Source organism: Dendrobates tinctorius, unplaced genomic scaffold (genome assembly GCF_039654945.1).
Source record: "Dendrobates tinctorius isolate UK_male_01 unplaced genomic scaffold, ASM3965494v1 ptg000281l, whole genome shotgun sequence".
Classification (NCBI taxonomy): domain Eukaryota; kingdom Metazoa; phylum Chordata; class Amphibia; order Anura; family Dendrobatidae; genus Dendrobates; species Dendrobates tinctorius.
Genome location: NW_027361948.1, coordinates 622,700 through 640,978, shown reverse-complemented (window position 1 = coordinate 640,978; position 18,279 = coordinate 622,700). Strand labels below are relative to the sequence as shown.

The 18,279-nt window shown below is 47.3% G+C and overlaps 1 long non-coding RNA gene across 1 annotated transcript; it reads left to right on the top strand.

Moving 5' to 3' along the window:
* The first annotated feature begins 8,871 nt into the window (after positions 1 to 8,871).
* On the top strand, positions 8,872 to 17,467 carry LOC141072613 (uncharacterized). The gene is made up of 2 exons (XR_012226713.1): positions 8,872 to 9,592; positions 16,488 to 17,467. It is a non-coding gene; the product is annotated as an uncharacterized lncRNA (long non-coding RNA).
* Positions 17,468 to 18,279: the final 812 nt, after the last annotated feature.

Sequence of the window (18,279 nt, the reverse complement as noted above, 5' to 3'; positions counted from 1 at the left end):
GTTTTGAAACTGTCTGCCATGGGCCGTAGACTGTATGGAAACACCTTCCAGTTCCCACCCCCTAGACCGCTGCCTCAAACATCTGGCCCACCTATGCCTTTTGTATGTGTAGGGGACGAAACCTTCCAGCTGTCAGAACACCTTTTGAAACCGTACTCTAGCAGAGGATTGACAACAAAACGCATTTTTAATTACCGCCTCACAAGAGCAAGAAGAATGGTGGAGTGCTCTTTTGGTATTCTGACAGCCAAATGGCGTGTCCTATTGACTGCGATCAACCTCAAGACTGAAACTGTGGATGAGGTGATCAAAGCTTGCGTGGTCCTGCACAATTTTGTTATCTGCAAGGAACCCATTTCCATTGAGGACCACTCTGAAGAAACCACCTTGCAAGATTACCATAACATTACCAATAGAAGTTCTGTGACGGTTTCACGAATGAGGGACAATTTTGCCCAATACTTTATGTCGCCTCAAGGAAGAACAGACTGTCAGGATGACAGAGTTTGATAAAGTCATGTGCCTTCTGTACCAACAGTATATCTTTGCCAACCAAAGTTGTCTATCTTGTTATGGTTTATCAAATTTTTTTACCTTTTAGTCACAGTTGTGCCTTGGTTGTGTTTTAGCCAAAGTATTTCACCTTTTATCAAAAGTTGTGTACATTGTTAGGTAATCCCCAACAAGATACACAACTTTGGCTAAAAGGTGAAATACTTTGCCTAAAACATAACCAGGGACACAACCGTCACCAAAAGTTAAAACTTATTTACCTTTTACCCAAAGTTTTGTACCTTGTTTAGTATACCCAATAATTTTTACTTTTTCTATACCCAGTATTTTACCTTTGGTTTAAACATATTTAGCCGCAGAAATAAATGACAGACAACAATTGTAATCCAACAATTTAACTTTTATTGAACCATTTTTTTTTAATAAAATGTTTGTACATTTCAATAGAAAATTTTTTAATAAAGCTTTAAACCAGAAAACGTGTATTTTTATTGTCGACGCACAATCATAAATTAGTGTAGTGTGGGGTGGAAATACTGCTGGAGGGGCTGCGGGACACTTCGACACTGGGAGTGTGGAGAGAGGACTGGGATGGTGGTGGGGAAGGAACAGTTAGAGGTGAAGGGGTGGAAAAAGAAATTGAATGGGTGGACATGTGGGAGGCAGAGCAGGTGGTGTGTGGTGGAGTGGAGGGTTGAGCAGGGACTGGAGTAGCAGATGATGTGGTTGAGAAGTGGTATGGGGCAGGAGTTTGGTATGGGGCAGGAGTTTGGTATGGGGCAGGAGTTTGGTACGGGGCAGGTTGCTGGAAGTGGAGAGGTTGCTGGTACTGGGGAGGTTGCTGGTACTGGGGAGGTTGCTGGTATTGAATAGGAGGGGGAGGAGGGACAGTGGCAGGAGGGGGTGCAGGTGGAGGAACTACTGGGGTGGGAGGAGGAGGTTGGGAGGTAACCTGCAGTAGAACAGCGTGGCACGAATGCATTACATGCATCTGCTGGCTAGGAGATAGCGTTTCCACACGCTCCACTACAGACCTGAAAAACATGTGGTTTGGCGAACTTCTTGCTTCTGAATGCATGGTTTGCAGAAGTGTCTTCAACTCCAGAATGGCGGAGTTGAGCTGCTGAAAGCCTGCGGCAATGTGCTCTGACAAGATTTTAAGACAGTTCTGGAAAGATGCATTCAGATACAAGAACTCGGGCGCATAAGTCTTTTCCTGACTCCTCTGCTGCTGCTGCCCAGTACCCGCAGGTGTACTAGAGGTGGCAGCGGCAGAAGGGTGGGGTAAAGGGAAAGCAATCTCCTCACCAGCGGATTCATGTAATGTAGGCGGCCACGATGCTCCAGCGATGGTGGATGGGAGAGATGGATCGAATGTGAGGGAAGGCTGGGAAGGTGCAGATGGGCCGGGGTGGTCGAAGTGTCCCTTGGTGCCGGTCTCCTCAGGGATTGCCCCTTAAGGGTCCAACCGTGCAGGCTCCCAAGTGCTGGTCACTGTGCTGTGGAACAAAGAGAAAAAAATACAATTAATATAGTAACATGGCATGGCCCTGGCTGAAAAAAAATTAGACTTGTAAACATTTTTATTTTACATGGAGTGTGTAATATTTACCTTCTGGTGACCATTGTTGCCCGGAGGAATGACAGGGCTCGTGCGTACTTGTACTTGCTCCTGCGTCCTCCAGATCCACTCGGGGCCCGCATCTCTTTGTTGAACTCCTTCTTGAAATGATCCCTCACAGACCGCCACCACTTCACAATTCTCTCCCAGAAACAACGAGAACGCACAAAGTGGTTAGTATGCAACATCAGTATTTCCCAAACTCCACTCCTGATGCCCCCCACGGGTCATGTTTTCAGGATTTCCATAGTGTTGCTCAAAAGGAAATCCTGAAAACATGACCCATGGGGACCACACGGACTGGAGTTTGGGAAACACTGCTTTACATCCAGCAACCGGAACTGTATATACTTACGCTCTTGAATCTGGGCCCGAGCATCGAGGTCCTCCCAGCGGTCCACGAGGAGCGAACAGATTTCCTCCCAGAGCCGACGGGTCACAATAAGATCGGCATGGCGGCGGTCCCCCATATTCCACAGCGGCTCCCTTTCTCTGACCAGATCGATGAGGAGGTCCACGTCAATCCCCCCCTCCTCACCGTCAGAGTCGGGAGCACGCTGTGAAGCCTGTTAAAGAAAAAGAGAAAAAAAAAACATTAGCCTCCACACTACTAAGAAATGTAAAAAAAAAAAATTATACTTACACGATGGTGACCGCTGCGTCGCTCACGCCGACGACCCTGGGAGGCACTGCGAGGACCTCTTGGCCGAGCACCAGATTCGGAAGACTAAAAAAATAAATAAATAAATTAAGTGCTTGGATGTAGGCATATGTGTTGTTTGCTGTGTGATGTCTGCGCTAAATTGTTTTCTATGTGTTGTGTGTAGTAGTGTTTCTGCGATTGATGCAGGAAACTTACCAATTGCGAGCACACTCCAGGTATCTGTCCACCCCTTTGTTCTTCTTCTGGGAGATCCTCTTCAGCTTGTGATTCCTGTTTTGAAATAAAAACCAATGAATAGACATATATTCCAGAGATGATGGATTGTGGAAATAAAAAATTACCGTTAAATGCTGACGATGCGAGGGAGGGCTCCCAGAAGAAGAAGATGTGGTGTCCTGCTGCCGGCCAGTCTCCGTTCATGTTGCTGCTGCTGGTGCTGCTGGTGCTGCTGCTTCTATAGGGCAGCTTCTGCTGGGGAATATAGAGAAACAAAGGGCAAATGAATATATTGATATCCCATGGCCCTGGCTGAAAGACAAAAAATTGGTAACATTTTTGAGGAATGGGGGATGTGATAATTACCGCCTGTCGTCTGCTGGTGGACTCTCCTCTGCCTGTTCAGCCAGGCCCCTTGACTCCATTTGGGGTGGTGCTGGTGGTGCGGTACTCTCCTGCCTTCTCCTGCGGCTGGCTCCTCTCTTGGCTGGCATATTGGCTGTGGCTGAGGGTCCCACTGTCATGGTTTATATATGTTTGCTGTGGGCAGGGCTACTGAGCATGCTCAGACCAAAAAAAATGGATCCGGCGCATTGCGGCGCTCATAGACTTTCATTGAGTTGAAAAGCCGGAAGTGCCGGCTCCGGCACTTCCGGCTTTTTCGCCGGATACAAAAAACGTTACAGTTGCCATTTTTTCCAGACGCCGGATTGAGACATATTGCTGGATCCGGTAAAAACCGGACGAACCGCATGACCATCCGGCGCGATCGGCGCTAATACAAGTCAATGCATTTCACCAGATCCGGTTTTACTAAAAATAGCCGGAACTCGCCTAACGGCGAAAAACGGATGTGTGAAAGAGGCCTTAGAGGGAGAGTAGTCAGTCTGAGCTGGGGAGTTGAGCACTATCTGGACCAGCAGATAGTGGAAAGAGAGAAAGAAAAGGGCGAAAACAACAGAAAGATAGCTTCAGTGGAAGAGAGGAAGAAGGGGTCCTAGGGGCACGGGTAGTGAGGAATCCACCCGTGGGGCCCGTATCCACGCCGACAGTAGTCGGGTGGAGGGACCAGGTCGCTGTAGGGGACAGGCCCCAGACTAGTGGAGTAACTAAGGACTCAGCTAGCTAACCGGAGGTTGCAGTATCTGCATGTGCTGCAGCCACATCTAACACATTCACTGAAAAGGCAGCCATATAGGATCAAGGGGACCTACAGCACATCACCCGACCAGACCCGGGGCTGCTGGCTTGGGACACTGTGTGTGAAGGCACAGGGCAGGAGAGGAGGGAGCCAGCGCAGTGAGACAGCCAGGAAAGGAACATCTGAAGAGAGTTCTGACACGGTGTACCCCAAATTACCTGAGAGCTGGCTGGACCACCTACAATGAGGACACTGCACTCTGGCTGGGGATTGTAACATCAGAACATCAGGTGAGTAAAACCTGTGAAGACTGCACACTGCTTTCCGAGTTTCAAAGTTGGCATCACGATTCACGAATCATTCCCTATAAACTTTATTTCCCCTTTAATCATCATTTTTTCATTGGACGCCCAGGGCCACGGACCAGGTCACTGCTGATGTGACACATCCCTTTAAGAACCAGCCCAGAGTATCCCCACTGCCCTGGCGAGTGCTCCATTTTGGCGTCACGAACAGGATACGCACCCTGGCATTGCCGGGTCCTGTGTGCCAGAGACTTTATTGAACCGTGAAATTGCTGCCATTACTTTGACCCACGGCACACAGGAAGAGAAAGGTGTGGCGTCATGGGCGGAATTTGACTGCAGGGCATGAAAAATCATGGCTGCCCACTGCAGATACTTCTATACAGCAAAAACATGTCCATCAGCAAAAGAGATCCACCTCCAGATCTGGGATGGTGAAAACAGAAAAAATAAGAAGGCCCGCCAATGAAGGAGAGAGCGGGACGTGCCAGTGCTGCTAGGAACCCGGAAAACAAGATGGCGAGCGGTGGTGACCCGGAAGGTGGGGAGGCAGCAGACGACTCCCCCATCCAACAAGATGAGGACCCGGACCAGCCGACCACCATAGATCCAGAGGTCCTTGGAGCCCAGGTGGAGGAGCTGAGCCATCAGCTTCTGAACACGCAGCTGGCCGCGGTGAGTAAATGGATGGTGGCCGGAAGTTGGAGGAGCTGAGTCCCATCCGGCGGCCAGCGTCCCTGACATTAGTGGAGGATGAGGAGTCCGGGATCGGAGAGTCAACATCAGCAGGTATTGCGACCGACCCTGCCCCGGTGACTGAGGAGACCCTAGTAGGCTCAATAAACCCCCCGCCAGCCCTCAAACCCGGCCAGGCATGCAAAAATCTAGCCTGGGACCGGATGGCAGACACCAGGAACATACTGGCGTTTCTGCTGCAGCCTGAACTTATGCCCTGGCTGCCCTGAAAGAAGAAGTAAAAAGCGGCAGAAAGAAATGTAAACAGTTAAAAAGTTAATTTACCTGGTCAGGTATCATTAAAGTTAAAGACAATGTGATCAATGTGATCATGGAAAGTGAGTGATCAGAACTTCCCTGTAAATAGTTAACACATCGTAAGTGCTCCTTATTGGTTTTACACAAAACCTCTAGAGTGTGGAGATGGCACTCTATCTTTTGCACTTGACCAAAGAACAAAAACCGTCTGAAGTGGCCGAAAACGTGGTCCAGCGAGGTGACCACCAATGCCCTATAGCCACACCCAGGGCCTACTTTGGGAGTTTGACAGGTTCCCCCATATTGCACCTAAGAAAAGAAAAAGACTACCTCAGTTCGGAAATACACTGAACTCTATTGCACCTAATAGAAAAGATTTATTGATAGACCGTTATATTCTATGTGCAGATAATTTCAATGACAAAAGAGCTACATTTCATATTTGTGATAGTTTTATGATGGTAAAGCTAAATAGGTAATAATTTTATTAAAGTTGCATAGCAGTTATTTGTAATGTTCAAGTAAAGTGCCTCCCAGAAAGGGAAGAAAGAGTTACCTATTTGATATGTTTTACTGTTTACCCTGTTGTAATGCATTACAGAAAAATATTTTTGTATGTTTTAACACCTGTTTGCTCTGTTCCAGCCCAAGGATGTGCTGTGTTTAATGAGGGAAGGGGGGTATGTGGCGGCCCTGAGGGTTCAATCACCACAGAGGTACTGCAAGTCATCCAGAGGCGTGGTATTCCGCTCTCAGGTAAGAAAGTAGCACTACCCATAACCCAGATGCTTGCATCCAACACTAGACCTCTCTGGTGCAGGGAGGGACTAGGCAGAGGGGGTGGGTGGAGAAGCAGCAGGGGGAGCTCAAGGAAGTGACAGTTAGAGGGAGAGTAGTCAGTCTGAGCTGGGAACTTGAGCAGTAAGGAGCCCATCCCTGGACCAGCAGACAGTGTAAAGAAAGAAAGGAAAACAACAACAGAAAGATAACTTCATTGGAAGAGAGGAAGAAGGGGTCCTAGGGGCATGGGTAGTGAGGAGGGGTTTAGCTCTACCTGTGGAGAGCTGTAACAACTCTGCTGCATCATCATCATCAGCCCCAGCGGCCTCCTCAAGCAGCGTCGGCTAACATCACCTATTTGCCGTGTAGCACAGGTGGCATCACATATCATCCGCTATAAACTTTATTTCCCCTTTAATCATCATTTTTTCATTGGACACCCAGTACCAAGTATCCCCATGACTAGAGATAAGCGACTTTACCTTTTTTTGGGCCGAGTCGGGTTTCATGAAACCCGACTTCCGCAAAATTCGGATCGAACGAAATCGGCCGACTATAGGGAAAAGTCGGAGGCTGACTGAAACACGAAACCCAATGCAAGCCAATGGGGAAGCAAAGTCGGCAGGGAGTGGAAGACAGTAAACACACCTACAGTGCCCATTTCAATGCCAAAAACATCAATTCTTATAACTGAAGCTTGTCAACCTTAATTTACTTCATAATAATAGTTACACATTGAAAACTGGGTGTGATTTGGCTAAAGTTGTGGGGGGGTTGGGCTGGCTCCAGGTTTTCGTGTGCCCTGGGCCAAAGAGTGTCAATGCGCCCCTTTAACACATACCACAACTCATGATGCTCCGATACGCCACAGAAATATAGGTATAGTACAATGACACATACTTCACTGCTTACATGACATGACTAATCTATTTTAAATTGTACAATAGCTCAAAAACAGGACATTATATTACTCCATGCAGGGATATGGCCACCACATTGTGTGCCATACAAAATAATGAGCCCCATATATTTCTCCATACCAAGTAATTAGTCACATATAATGTTCCATACAGTATCTGATGAGCTCCACATAATGCTCCATATATAATGGGTTCCATTTGTAATGCTCCAGTGTATAATGTGCCCCTTAGATGCTGCTCCAGTGTCTGATCTGCCCCATTTACATTGCTCCAGTACATGATGGGCCTCATGGATTCATGGATGATGCTCCAGTGTATGATGGGCTCCAATAATGCTCCTTATATAATGGGCCCCATTTGTAATGCTCCAGTGTATAATGTGCCCCTTAGATGCTGCTCCAGTGTCTGATCTGCCCCATTTACAATGCTCCAGTACATGATGGACCTCATGGATAATGCTCCAGTGTATCATGGGCCCTAATAATGCTCCATGTATAATGGGTCCCACTTGTAATGCTCCAGTGTATAATGTGCCCCTTAGATGCTGCTCCAGTGTCTGATCCGCCCCATTTACAATGCTCCAGTACATGATGGGCCTCATGGATGATGCTCCAGTGTATGATGGGCTCCAATAATGCTCCATATATAATGGGCCCCATTTGTAATGCTCCAGTGTATAATGTGCCCCTTAGATGCTGCTCCAGTGTCTGATCTGCCCCATTTACAATGCTCCAGTACATGATGGGCCTCATGGATGATACTCCAGTGTATGATGGGCTCCAATAATGCTCCATATATAATGGGCCCCCTTTGTAACACTCCAGTGTATAATGTGCCCCTTAGATGCTGCTCCAGTGTCTGATCTGCCCCATTTGCAATGCTCCAGTACATGATGGGCCTCATGGATGATGCTCCAGTGTATCAAGTGGCCCTAAAAATGCTCCATATATAATGGGCCCCATTTGTAATGCTCCAGTGTATAATGGGCCCCTTAGATGCTGCTCCAGTGTCTGATCTGCCCCATTTATAATGCTCCAGTACATGATGGGCCTCATGGATGATGCTCCAGTGTATCATGGGCCCTAATAATTCTCCATATATAATGGGCCCCATTTGTAATGCTCCAGAGTATAATGGGCCCCTTAGATGCTGCTCCAGTGTCTGATCTGCCCCATTTACAATGCTCCAGTACATGATGGGCCTCATGGATGATGCTCCAGTGTATCATGGGCCCTAATAATGCTCCATATATAATGGGCCCCATTTGTAATGCTCCAGTGTATAATGTACCCCTTAGATGCTGCTCCAGTGTTTGATCTGCCCCATTTACATTGTTCCAGTACATGATGGGCCCTATTTTTAATTAACCCAGGCATGGTATGTGAAAAGAACTCCATGGAGTAATCTGAGGTGTGTGCTTCCACATCCTTCACTTTTGGTGTGGGTGAAGGACCCAAGGAAAGGGGTTGCTCCTGACCAGAAGCCTGCAGTTACGACTCAGTGCTTGCATTTTTTACAACTTCAGAAGAGGAGGCGATAGAGCTGGAGGTTGTTTCAGCAATGTAAGCCACAAACAGTTCCTGATACTCTGGCTTTAAAAGCAGTCTACCTAATCCCAGAAAAGGGAGCCTTACAGGCCTTCCAGAGCTACACCATGATGCTGGCTCAACACCTCCTGCCTTAGCTGCTATTGTGTTTTTGGCACTGTTATGGAAATATATATGTATATGTATTTCATATAGATCTCACTTGCCTGCTATAGGCTATATACTCCATATACTGCTATATACTCATGTACTCTTATATATTCTTATATGCACACAGATACATATTCACAGTTTGAACCTTGTAACTAGTTGGTGGAAATGACCTACTGCCCCCCCATGAGAGAGTCTGGGGAGCAGATGGTATCTTATGATAGCATTGTCTTGTGATATTTGTCCCAGACATAGAAAGAGGAAGTTTAGGCCAGATGTGCCAGCCGATATCAGAACATTGCTGACATTGTAAGACAAAGAGCAGTATATCATCTGATGCTTAAGTCACCTTAGGTCGACGCCCATATATGTTTATGCATTAAAACTGACCAATTAGCTAAGAAGTAAAGCCTCTATGTTAATGAGTAGCCACTCCTTTTCTGTACAATTGATAAAACCAAGTATATTCAATAAACTTCCAGAGTTTTGCTGGGAGGTATTGCTGCCAACCAAGTCTGGCCTCTTTCCTTCTTTGAGCGCTCAATAAGACTCTGTCTAATTAGGACAGGCCACAGTATGCACAGGGGTAAATCTACCCAAATCAAAAATAAATCCACAACAAGTGGCGCCCAGCGAGGCCGTGGACGAAAACGCACGGGGATCCTGCTGACCGGAGAGGACAGAGGTGCCGGCCAAGGTCTTGGCTCATGGGAACGGAGATTTGCGCAACTCCATAAGTAAGGTAAGAAAATCTAGTTATCTTACCTGAATGTTCCCTGTGCCCAGTCCAGGTCAGCAACTCTAGCCGGTCAGTGTGGTCACCAAACCCAGGTAGTGTTGAAAAGTCCACGAGAAAATCCAAACCCTGGGATAAGCTAAGTGTCTACTGTGATCCTGTGTGTCTGAGATTCGGGTGAGAGAGTTGGTGGAGACTGTGACTTGATTTGTAGCTGCTGAGACACCGATAACAAGACTGAGTCTCTCTGACTAAGTCAGATCACGTCCCCGCACCATGCGGAGGTTTTGACTTAGACGGGATATCACAGGTGGTTTCCTCTGAAAAAGCTGTCACGGTCCCCGCACACACACACGGAGGTGTCAGCTTCAAGGAGGTATCACAGGTGAATCCCACCCCACGGCTGTCACGGTCCCCGCACACATACACGGAGGTGTCAGCTTCAGGGAGGCATCACAGGTGAATCTCTCGGCTGCCACAGTCCCCGCACACACGCGGATGCGGCAGACTGGGGGGATATCACAGACTGATCACTGGAGAGATTATCACGGTTCTCGGGTGCACACGGAGGGGTGATAATCTAATGGGATATCACGGCTCCCGTCTCCCAGCAGACGGAGGGTGATACATCCCGGTGCTAACCAAAGCGCCATGGGTGATTGGCAGTTACCGGTTGTCAGCAGCTGTTTGACGTGTCACAGAAGGGCTTTCGATCTCTCTCCCTGGACGTCTTTATGTGAATTTATTGCAGGTTCCGCAAAGATCTGAAGCAGAAAGAGTTTTGCCTTTTTTTTTATTGTAAACTTCCTCTTTTGCCTGCATGGTGTGGTCCCTGAGATAAATATATATTTCATATTGTTATATTTTGGACTCTGTTTTTCCCTATTTTATCTTTTATTTTGCATTTTTGGTAGAGGCTTTTGTTACTGCAGTGTGAGAATTTTCGGGAAAGCTGGGTCTTTTTGAGCATATCAATGTTTGTTTCCTCTTCATGTCACTGAGAGACTCAGGCAAGGGAAAAAAAAAAAAAAGAGGAAGTTGGGTGCCTACATTCTACATTAACCCTTTTATTGTTGGTTTAAAGTTTTATATACTATATAGTTTTTGATTTTATCAATTTTTTTGGGTTTCATCCTTTAAAAATCTTTTTAAGGGAAAAGAAAAAAAAGAAAGAAAAATCATTTTTCCCTTTTTTAGTTTTCTTCTACTTTTTGTGACATATTTTATCAGTTTTTTTTTAAGTTCTAGTTTTCACTTCTTTCTTCCAGTTTTTTTTGTTAAAAAAGAATTTTGAATTTTTACCGGCTTTGGTAATTCCTGTGTTATCTTGCCAATTTTTGATTTTCCTTATTCTTGTTTTCTTTTTGCTCCCTTTTAAGCAGGTTAAAAGGGGTTGCAAGGTGTTAAAAGGTTTAATCACTTTTTTGAAGTTTTTGGAACAGACACAGTAGGTGTTATTCAGAAAGTTAAGCATGTCGGTTTCTATGGGCAGCGCCGTATGCTCTAGCATGGCATAATGTATTGGAAGGAAAAAAGGGAAGTAGCTAGTTGAGCTCAATTGCAGTCTGCATTTCTTAAAGTGACAGAGCATTTAACACCGCAGTAGGTGCTAGCAGATAGTGTGAACAAGACAGGATTGTTTTTTCTTTGTTTTACGTGTAGGAAAAAGTGTTTTCATAGTAATCTGTGCCGTCTGAGGAGGACCACAGGTCGAAGAATGCCTTCCGTGATGGCAGGGGGGGGAGCAGTCTGCCCCCCCATCTTCTCTCTCCTCACTCTTCCCCCCTCCCATCTCCCTCCTCCCTCTATCTCCGCTATTTTCACAACCTCCTCCCCTCTCTCATCTATTTCTCCTCCCATACCTCGTCCTCCCTCACCATCTCTCCCTCCTCTATCTTCTTCACCTCCGCCTATCTCTCCTCCCTTTCCATCTTCATCACCAACGCCCACCTCTCATCCCTCTCATCCACTGCACCCGTCTCCTTTTTTCCCTCCTCCTTGTCTTCACCATCTCCCCCACCCTTTCTTTTTTCTTCTTTTTTCTTCTTCTTTCTCACCCACCTCTCAGTTCATTGTCACCTGCTGGCCCAGTGCCAGATCCAGACAATGGAGTGTCCCTAGTTCCACAAGGGACTCTCTCTAAAGAGACAGTTATGTCACCGGGAGAAGAAAGTGAATTACTCCCCACACATGACAACACAGGTGCCCTCCCGATACAGCAGATAGCAGAAGGGAGGTGTGGGCCATCAGACACTGCACCTGCTAACTCTGAGACTGAAGATCCTATGTGCCACACGGCGCTCCAGTCTCAAGGGGGGGGGAGTACACACACACACAGAAAGACAATCACACAGTGGCACAGTTCCTCCTCTGATGAACATGAAGAGGAGATTATGCTGCATAGTAGGCAGGGGCAGATAGAGCCAGAACTCTTACACTATGTGCCCTTCACCCCTAGTCAGGTGTTCAGTATTCTAAAATCATGAAGGAACACCTCAAGCTTCCATCAGAATTAGATGTGCATTCCTGGAAACCAGGATCAAAGCTAATTAAACAGCTTAGAGAGTGGGCCAACACCAGACAAGCACTCAGCCTGCATAACATGAGACAAGCCGAGACAGAGTCTCTAGACAGGTTTCATGGCAGAGTGAGGCAAGTATTCCAAATTTTAGGCTTCACTATTCATGATCAGTTACACGGACAGATGTTGGCACAGGCCTTTGTGCATGGACTAAGAGAACCAATCAAGAAACTACTGATAGTGGCCAGGCCTGAGTACAGGACAATAGCAGTAGATGTCCTGCTTACAGTAGCCAGAAGAATTGAGTCCCTCCCAGGAGTACGGAGGACAGGCCCTGCCGTGATGGCCACTGACGTGGAGGAGCAACCACCCTGCAGAGAGAGAAGACCTGTCAGGTGTTTCAACTGTGGCAACTTTGGCCATTTCCGGAACCAGTGCACAGCACCCCGGCAACCCAGGTCATCACGCAGAGGAGTAGGCCAAGAAAGAAACACAAAAGACAATGAAGAACCCTGTCCATAGGACAGAGGCAAACCAGGTCCGCCAGACGTCATGCCCCTGACATGTGAAACCCCATCAGCGAACCCAATACCTCAAATCACTGGGGGCTGTCATATCTTTCCTTGTGGACACTGGTGCAGTCAGAAGTGAAAATCCCCGACCCCACCAGTCTATCAGAACTCCGTGTCTTGTATGGGGATTAAAGGTCAAGACAGACGTTCCCCAGCTTGCAAGCCCCTAAGCATGAGGACACTGCCAGGACACTCCATCCTGTTCCAGTTTACGGTGGAGACCTGCCCACCCCACCTGATGAGCGCAGACCTACTGCAGGAACTGAAGGTGACCAAAGTGTCCCATGAAGATGTGACCTTGACCACTTCCCCACCTCAGACCCAAGAAGAATCAATCATGCTGGTGGCCCTACAAGAGCCTCGCTCGAACAACCGGTGCAAGCCTACCCAAGGAGGTGCTGGACATAGCACCCAGAAGCCTATGGCCCAAGGGAGACTTCAAGTTGCGCCAGTGCGGGTGTCACAAGTCTACAACCCCGGACGCTCCGAAGGCCCAGCATCCGCAGCTCATCACCCAGAGCTAAACTGACTCTGACCAGCTGGAGGTCTAAGTGGAACTGCTGTTCAAGAAACGGCCTAAGAACTTTGGCATGGGCCAGGAAAATTCTCAACCCAGAGGGACCACACCCGCTTCGTGGAATTGCTGCACTGCTTCCGGCTCCAGCGCCAGAGGATCATCTTGGACAAGATTCTGAAGGTGCTCCCTGAAGTTAATCCAGGCCCTGGACCAGAAGACAGCCACTCAGCTCCTCAAATTGGTTAACAAGATGCTGACCAGAAATCAAGCTGGGTGAAAGGAGCTGCTGCTGGCTGGTAAAGAAGATGCCCCAGCAAAAAGACCCCCTGTGAGAGCAAGAAAGCTCAGCTGAACATCACCTCTGACAAAAATAAGGACCCCAGCAAACGGTTTGGTTTCCTGCCAGCCCTGTGCCAGAAGATGGGAGTCGCTCACGGCACTGGAAGAGCAAGGCCAGATTGAGCCGCCTCACCCACGGGATTCATCATGCGGTCCCAGCTTCTCTCGATCAAAAGGAAGACTGTGAAAGGAGAACAAGACCAGATTGAATGGTGCATAACCTGAGGACTATGAGCGAAGCAACCGTGTTTGAAACCCCAGTTGTGCCAGATCTGCACACTCTGCTGACAAACGTGCCAGCCACAGCAACGGTGCTCACGGCAATGGATCTGCCCGAAGCTTCCCTCAATGTTCCCCCTCACATGGACGACCAGTTCCTGAAATCGCACAAGGGGGGTGCGGAACAAATGGACAGTGAGACCCAAGAGGGCCCAGAACAGCTTTTCACAGCTCGCCAGAGCATTGCCCTCCGTCCCCACCAACTGGATTGCGGAGCATGCAGAAGTCATCGACACCGCTACCTGCACAGCGCCTTCCATGTCTCCTCTACTCTGCCTGGCAGAGCAGCAATGTAAGTTCTGCAAAACAGAGTCCAGTGGTGTCAAAAGCAAGTTCCTGAAGACACTGTATCGCCCAATAGACGAAACACTTGACAGATGACCGGATGGCCGCGGAGGAGAAGGTGGCTTCCTCAACAACTCCGAAGATGCAGTCTTTCCTTAGTCTAGTCTCGTACTGCAGAACTTCGATCCCTGGTGCTCCAGGCCTAATGCAGCCTCTGTACAATTGCATCAATGCATTGCAACCTTCATCTCATACAGGAAACTGAAAGACTTCATAGTCTCTGCGCCAACTCTAGGCCTCCCTGACTACGAGAAGCCATCCCGTCCTGACCAAAACGGATAAAGAAGGACCAAGATGGAAAAGGTCATGCTTCTGGCCAGGCTTAAAAACAGACCCAAGGAGGAAAACCAGAGGCCTCTAGACTACCTCTCACCTGGCCTGGATCCAGTTGCAAGGAGGGGGGCCCTCCTGCATGAAAACAATACCCGCAGCACACGCCCTCCTGACAAGGCTGCTCTCCACCACTCTTCAGTGCTCTCAGCCGTTACCTGTCTCTACTCCCACTCCCAAGGGGGGATACGGATACGGACCCTCAGATGAAAAATCTGAAAGATACCGTACATGGCTCCAGCCTTGCAAATGATGAAGGAAAGTTCCACACGGGATGTGCAGCGACCAGCAATCAAGACATTCTATGGTCCAGAAGGTTGTCAGCCCAAGAGCCCAAGAAGCAGAGCAGATAGAGCTGACGAAAAACCTGCCAGATTGCGAAGAGCAAAAACTTCCAGGTACTCGCATGACATGGCACCTGACTTCGGACCCATCTGGGATGCAAGAAACTTCATCACAGCAAGCGGATCGACCGTGAAGCACCATGGAGCCATCAGAGACCTGCTGGACGCTCTTCAACTACTAAAAGTGGTGGCTGTGCTGAAGGCCAAGGCACACGGAAAACTGAACACAGTAGAGACACGGGGCATCAACAGCAGACGTGGCAGCCAAAGAAGCAGCCAAAGGAAGACAATATGGAAAATGGGAGAGGTCGTAGAGCCGGACGGCTACTACATGACGACTGAAGACGAGAAAACCTGGCAAACAGAAGTCAATGGGAAAACCATTGAAGATGCCATCTCTGAATTGGACAGAAGTGCTGCCTCCTCCTCCACCAGTCAACAAGCTGAATCACTTCCAGGACGAAGACGTAGATATGAATTCTGAGGCAGAAGAATGGTGCCCACCTTTACCAGAAAGGACGTATTTGATGGAGAACATTCCAGAAGATTGTCCTCCACCATCCTCTCGTGGGGAAGCTTCTTCTCCAGCACAGTCCTACAGTCAGCAGTCCACGGCAACACTTACCCCATCCCCCCGAGACGAGCTGCATGAGTCCGAAGGCATCCCAAGGCTACAACAGTTTGACCTTCCCCCTCATCCCCGGAGAATACCGGCTGGACTGGTACCAATGCAAAGAGTCCCAAGTCCTCCTCTGACGCAGTCTAACCCAAGTCTTCATACAGAGGGAGGCGCGGACATAGACGGAACCACAGCTAAAATACAAAATGACTTCCTGAAAACCTGTACAAGAAGTAACAGGATCAGACTCGGAAGGAGGAGGAGAAAAGCTGGATGCTGAAGGCCAAAAGCACTGGGCTCCAAGAAACCGTCTACCTCAAAACGTCTACCTCAAGACAGACCTAGTCTACCTCAAACTGTCTACCTCAAAACGTCTACCTCAAGACAGACCCAGTCTATCTCAAAGTGTGTATCCTACGGTGGTTCAATGGGCACATGGCCCCCACACAGAATTGAAGGCACAGATGAATGACCTGATTGGACTCAACTCACACTTAAACAGCGAAGATTCCCGGCAGCTGTTCGGCCACCGACAAATTTAACATCGGACAAGCGGGAAAAGTTCCCCCACATCGTCTGGCCTGAAGATTTCCCAGTAAGGAACCAGTTGGCGAAGACTACTGCAAAGAAGCTACTCTCAAAAATAGTGTGCAGATATGGGGTTTCCAGAATCAATAGCAAGTGATCAGGGACCCGCATACACAGCAAACCTAACACAAGAGATCTGATCAGCAGTAGGGTCAGACTTAGGCCTACACACTACTCACCATCCCACACCATAGAATAGGTGGGACACTTAAGAGCAGCATGCTAAAAATTTGACCAAGAGACAGACAAACCCTGGCATTAGACACTCCCGTAGGCTCAGAGAAAGCTGTCACCAATATGAGACTTTATTTGGGTAAAAAACCCAGTTTAGGGGTATTCTTTACTTAGCAGTTGACTATGCAATATGATACTTTGTCTGCATGTGTAGTTGAATTTATCAAGAATTTTGCAAATGTCCATTCTCGAGTTTCTCTCCTTCATTGCCAGGTCCAGATTCGATGCCTGGTATACACGTCCTGAAGTCAGGAGACTGAGTGTGGGTGGAGAAAAGTCCACAAAGAGAAGCACTCAATCCCAGATCCGATGGCCCTTCTCCAAGTGCTGACTCCACCGACCTGGAGGGAAACCCCGCCTGGATCCACGCATCGCATTGCAGGAAAAGGCCTTCATACCAGAAGATACACCTGAGCTGGAATGATGCTGTGGATGACCTCCCTGACTGAATAAATTACCTACCTGACGGAGAATACACATGCACTGACTGCATAGACTGCTAACTAAGAGACTTTGATTACATTGCACCACACCCCCTTTAGGGACAGATCTCCTGACTGCCCATTTGCGAAAAGTCTGTACAGAGGAGGATGTATGCACTAGGCATATGTCAGTCCATTGGCAGCATAAAAGAGTTGCAGCGCTTTGGGCCAGGAGCAGGGTTTTAGGGCAAGTGATATCTAAGGTGGGATTGTAATGGAAATATATATGTATATGTATTTCATATAGATCTCACTTGCCTGCTATAGGCTATATACTCCATATACTGCTATATACTCATGTACTCTTATATATTCTTATATGCACACAGATACATATTCACAGTTTGAACCTTGTAACTAGTTGGTGGAAATGACCTACTGCCCCCCCATGAGAGAGTCTGGGGAGCAGATGGTATCTTATGATAGCATTGTCTTGTGATATTTGTCCCAGACATAGAAAGAGGAAGTTTAGGCCAGATGTGCCAGCCGATATCAGAACATTGCTGACATTGTAAGACAAAGAGCAGTATATCATCTGATGCTTAAGTCACCTTAGGTCGACGCCCATATATGTTTATGCATTAAAACTGACCAATTAGCTAAGAAGTAAAGCCTCTATGTTAATGAGTAGCCACTCCTTTTCTGTACAATTGATAAAACCAAGTATATTCAATAAACTTCCAGAGTTTTGCTGGGAGGTATTGCTGCCAACCAAGTCTGGCCTCTTTCCTTCTTTGAGCGCTCAATAAGACTCTGTCTAATTAGGACAGGCCACAGTATGCACAGGGGTAAATCTACCCAAATCAAAAATAAATCCACAACAGCACTACCAGCAGATGCACCACCACCACCATAAGTACCAGGTGGCCCTCCATGCCCACATCTTCATCCTCTTCCACCATACTTCCTCATGTTTTTGAAAATGGACCCAAAATACCAGCAGATATATGGTACTGTATTAGAAGCGTACAGCTCTATACAGTCTATGGATAACAGTAAATCTCCGTATATATTTCATGAGGCATACATAGACGCTCACAGGCTCAGTATCGGTTACCCAATAAAATAACAAGTTGAAAAAGGGTACAGTATCACCAGATACAAGGTATATATAGTATAGTGTAAACATTCTGATTCTCCGTATACATTTCAGGAGGCAGACACAAACGCTCTCAGGCCCAGTATGGATTACACAAGTATATGAAAAGCTGTAAATGGGTTATGTAACACAAGCATACAGCTGTATACAGTGTTGGGGTAATCTTAAAGTTCCAAATATGTTGCCGGAGTAACAGACAGACGTTTACAGGCTCATTATGGATTACACCAGAATCTAAATAGCTAAATAGGTTACTACAGTGGGGCAAAAAAGTATTTAGTCAGTCAGCAATAGTGCAAGTTCCACCACTTAAAAAGATGAGAGGCGTCTGTAATTTACATCATAGGTAGACCTCAACTATGGGAGACAAACTGATAAAAAAAAAAAAGAAAATCACATTGTCTGTTTTTTTTTCATTTTATTT